This window comes from Penaeus monodon, unplaced genomic scaffold, assembly GCF_015228065.2.
Source record: "Penaeus monodon isolate SGIC_2016 unplaced genomic scaffold, NSTDA_Pmon_1 PmonScaffold_1086, whole genome shotgun sequence".
NCBI lineage: Eukaryota > Metazoa > Arthropoda > Malacostraca > Decapoda > Penaeidae > Penaeus > Penaeus monodon.
The window spans coordinates 4,411-10,000 of NW_023639559.1; the positions used below are offsets into that span (position 1 = coordinate 4,411).

Below are 5,590 nucleotides of genomic sequence, written 5' to 3' on the forward strand. Positions count from 1 at the left end.
GGGGTGGAGGCGATTTCCAAGTTGAAGTGGGAAAACCGCAGGAAAATGGATATCCGTGCTGAATTTCTAAACGCTGAGTGTGGCCTTTTGGGCTCGGGTTTTGGTGCAGTTTCGGTCCCAAATCCCCCTGCCTTTTTTGAAGGGGGGTCTCCCTCTCCAAAGGGGGAAAAAGGAGACTTTGGGGACTATAGCAATTATATGGCATTACCTGCCAAATACCAGGCAAAGATCCCCCACATTTTCGAAAGGGATCCACGACCACCTACTAAGGTACCAAGCCCGGGAGAAAGTCTAAATTCCTACTGAAAAGTCCACAAAGAACCTATTTTTTGCGTTTCGAGAAAATTGGGGAAGCCGTCGTGATTTTGGTCGGGGTTGCTTGCAGCCTACATGCCCTCAAGAAACGTTTGCGTCGGGCATGGGAAAAATGTATGGGGAAATTCGGGAACTCGGGGAAAACCCAACAAGATTTTTGGGCTTAATAGCAAGCCTATATACCGGTACGAAAATGCTGGGGGGGCCTGTTAAAAATTCTTCCCCTTTAATTCGGGGGAACAAGACGTGTTTTTTGCACCAAAACTTTTCAACACCCCATGGACTGGATTAGGGGAGTGTTTTCCCCCAAAAGTCAGTGTCGATAACGCTGGTAAAACATAGTCTCGACCTTTACTTTGCATGATGTTTTTTTATCCTATATATATACTGTATATATGTGTGATCATTTTTGTACGAGCTAAAAATATTCTATCTTCTTTTATTTTATCACGATTCCAAAGTTTTTTTTTTTTTTTGGATTGTTTTATTGCGATTATTAAAGTTTCATTTTTAAATGGGGGAAAAAAGGGTGAGGCTGTTTTGGGAATTTTTTTCCTTTTTTAAATTTTAAGGGTATTTTGACACACTTTATTTCTTGGGGAAACAATGAGTGATATTTTAAATTTCTATGTAAATTTTATATTTATGAGGTTGTATAATTGATACAATTTAATGTCTAGACATTAATATGTAATTTTGTTTTCGTCAAATTTGCATGTTATTTTGATTTTCAAAACTATTTATTTTTAAAATGCTTAGGTAGTATTTCTTTTTTGTGATCCAAATTTTTAAAATTTTTGATTAATATTTTTTACGTCAAATATTTTTCGGTCGAAATAAAAAATTATGACAACCCCAAATGGTTTTTTTTTTAACCGATATATATATTTTATTTACGTATTACATATAATATTTTCAATATATACACACACCCACAAAACACCACACACACAAATATATATTACAATATATATATTATATTTATATAATTATATATTATATATATATATTATATATATATATATATAGAAAACATGTATATATACTATGCGGTTGCCAAAAATATATATATATATATATATATTATTATAATTTTATATTAAAATATAATATTTAAAATATATTATATTCATGATGTGTGTGTTATATATATATATATTTTATATATATATTATATATATATTAAAAATATATATATATAATATATAAATTTTTCATGTATGTTGTGTGTGTGTGTTAATATTATTTTTTTACTATATTTTTAATATATAATATAATTTATTTATATATATATTATATATTCTACATAAAACTTCCTCATTGCCCCCAGCTGCTTTTTTTTCAATAAACTAAGATCTACCGAGATATCGCCTTTTCTTTAGCTTCGTCCGTTTTGGTCTTCATAGCATGCCCCCCTTTTTTTTCCAGTTTCTGGACTTTCTTCCCCGATGGAAGGTTTTTTCTTGCTGTTCTGTAGGCTCGATGTACTTTTTTCCACCCCTCCCTTTCCCAAAAATTCGCCCTTTTTTTTTTCACGCAACAGTGAAGCGGCTCCTTTTCCAGTCAGGTGATGCAAAACTTTACCCCTCATTGCCTACTGGTTCAGTCATTCCCCTTTAGCTAGTCGCATTTTTATGTATGTATTTTTGTGTATGGTTTATATGTATATAAAAAAATCACTTTAAAAAATATATATGTAATATTAAAAAAATGTATATATATATATATAAATATTTTATATATTTTGTGTGTGTGTGTGTGTGTGTGTGGTGTGTGTGTGTGTGTGTGTGTGGTATTATGTGTTTGTTTTTATGTGTAAATGTATATGGGTTTATTAAAAAAAAATTTGTTTATATCATAATTTTATATAAAAAAAATAGTATGTTAACATACCCCAAAAAACAATATACTTTAATATTATAATATAATATATATAATATATATATATATATATTATATATTATATATATTAATATATAAAATTTTTATATAACGGTATGTATATGAATATATATATACATATAAATAATATTATATATTTATATATTTATATTATATTATTATATATGCTATATAAGTATATCATGTATAATTTATTTATGCACATAAATAAATAATTTTTACATATATACATACATCCCACATAAAAATATTATCACTTTTTTTCTTTCCATACATACGAAAATACACACACACACCCCGCACTAAAAATTATGTATTAATATATATACAATATATATATATTTTATATTATATATATTATTAATATATTTATATATATCTATTGTTGTATGTTTTGTATGAAAAACTATATAGTAAAATTATATCTGTCGCAAAAACAACATAAAAATTATCTGTATATATAAATATATATTTTTATATATATATATATTATATATAATATATATTATATTTTATAAATAATATATATATATTATATATATGTATAAAAAAAAAAATATATATATAATATATTTTGTGTGTGGGTGGTTGGTGGTTTGTGTGTATGTTTTGAGTTTCTGCGTGTGTGTGGGGGTGGGGTTTGTGATTTTGTGTGTGTGTGTGGTTTGTATGCAGATATGTGTGTTTGGGTTTGCTGGTGTGTATTTTTTTATTTTTTCTAATGTTTCATATGCGTGCTGTGTGTATATATTATTATTTTGTATAAAGGTGGTAATTATTAAGCTATTGAATTGACCTAAGGGATTAACATGATTCTCGTTCGGTGGTCTCCCCTTGCGAGGAAAATTCAAGGGCAAGCAGCGGTTCACCCACATTTTGAACTTTTACACCCCGGGGTATATAAAAGCCTGAGCACTCCTTTCATCACCCTCACATGAAGGGCTTTTGTTGTTCGCTCTCGTTGGGCTGTGCCGCTGGCCGAACTTTGGCTTCCCCGTCGGACGCGGGGGGGGATAATTGTTAGCTTCTTGATATATAAATTTATTATATTATATATATATATTATAAAAAAATATTATATATTTTTTTTATTCATTTATTTTTTATTTTTATTTTATTCACGTCAGTAAACAAGAACATATAAAAATGAAAAATAGCGTCTATGTAATTTAATACAAAAATTGTGGCATATATTATTTAGACATACACATTCACAAAACAATAAAAAACGCGCACACACACAAAAAAAAAACACATTAAAACATACAATAAAAACATACTTATAAAATTTTAAAATATATATAATATATTAAAATATTTAAAAATATAAATATGTATATAATTAAATTTTCATATATATATACATATTATGTAATATAAATGCATATACCTGTGTGTGTGTTTCCTTTTGGATATATATTATATATATATATATATATATATATATATCCATACACCTATTCATATATAAAACGAAAAATATATATTAATATGTGAATATATATTATATGTATATATAAAATAAAATATATAGTATAATATATAAAATATATAGTATATATATATCATATATATATTATTATCATATATATATTATATATATATATATATATATATATATATATGCATATAGATTTCTTTTCATTTGTTTTAGCTGTGTGTGTATGTGTGTAAGTGTGTATGAGATGTATAATAATTATAAAAACTGTATGTATATATGTTAATTATATAATATATATTATTATATATTATATATTATATATATATATATATATACTATATATATATAAGTACTTGCATAAATATACCAATCATATTTTTTTCATTAACCTGCATATATACATATGAATTATTAGGTACAACCATATCAACATATATATATGATATATATATATTAAAATATATATATAAAATATAATATATATTATATTATATATATATATGTATATATATCCACATATATTTGTATATATATATATATATATTATATATTATTATTTTATATATATATATTTTATATATACACGAGTGTCACATGTCATATTCGTGATCATAAGCAATTATGTATATATGCATTGTTTTTCTTTTTTAAAATCTGTAATTTTTCTTTATTAGGCGCGGCTGATGCTCAGAACCCAACATGACGAAAAACTTCCTGCTTCATAAGATCTACGGGGATATCCTGACTCTAATCTAAAAGGCAAAGCTGATTCCTTTGACCCGGAAGCCATTTATCCCATTACAGTGACGGAGGGAAAGCAGTACAGAAACTTATGAGAGACCTGAAGGATAACAGGCTTCTTCAACAAAGGCATTGGTTCTCTCTCTTCAATCCTAGGCAACGCGAAGAAGCACTTATGCTTTTGATGTTCTCATTCACTGCAAGGACTGGATACATTTGTCAGCAATGCTGCCTCCCTTTCCCCCAAATTATGAAATGAGGGAGAATTTGTTTATGCCTTGTAAAGTTGCGGTCATCCACTCACCTCTGTCTGAAAACGTTTGTACTTCCTCCACTCTATGAAGTCACGCCACAAACTCTTCACCAACAGCGAAGTCATTGAAGCAGCTTATCGTGCCAAGCAAACACAAAAACCCGGTAAATTTAAGTCTAGCTTCACTGGAACTAAGAAGAATCCTGAACAAAGAGTAGCCTATTTCGGTGAGGACATTGGAATGAACACTCATCACGTCACCTGCATATGGAAATTCCCTTTTCTGGTGGGACGACAAATACAGCCATCATCTGGATCGCAAAGGAGAGAATTTCTTCTGGGTACATCATCAATTACCGTTCGCTTTGATGCTGAACGTCCCCTCCAATTATTTGATCCCGTCGACGAACTTCACTGGGAGAAGCCAAACGTACAAAGGGTTTTTCTCCCCACACCACTTACAATATGGAGGTCAATTTCCCCTCTCGTCCAATAATTGAACTTCGAAGATGTGGATGGTGTTGCTCGTATTCGAGATTTGCTTATTGTAGAGAGCCGAATCCGCGATGCTATTTCACATGGTTATATCGTCGACAGGGCTGGTAATCATATTGATATCATGAATGAGCGTGGAATTGACGTTCTCGGAGATGTTATTGAATCATCTTTGTACAGCCCTAATGTGCAGTACTAGGGAAAGCCTTGCAAAATACTGCTCACATTGTACTTGTTCGACAGAGTGATCCACATGGAAAATATGATTTACCCCCTGGTGTGCGGGAAAAACTTTGAAACTGCCACCCTGATCCTAGCTTCTTTAGGCTTCAAAAATACATGGATAACATCTTCAAGGAACACAAGGATAGTCTCCCTCCATACACCGTGGAAGAACTAACATTTGCCGGTGTAAGTGTAGAAAATGTAGCAATTAAAGGCGA

At 29.6% G+C, this 5,590-nt stretch overlaps 1 pseudogene; it reads left to right on the forward strand.

Annotated features, from left to right (window-relative positions):
• Positions 1–427: 427 nt before the first annotated feature.
• The window catches only part of LOC119568797, a 5,829-nt pseudogene continuing 666 nt past the window's right edge, over positions 428–5,590 (forward strand).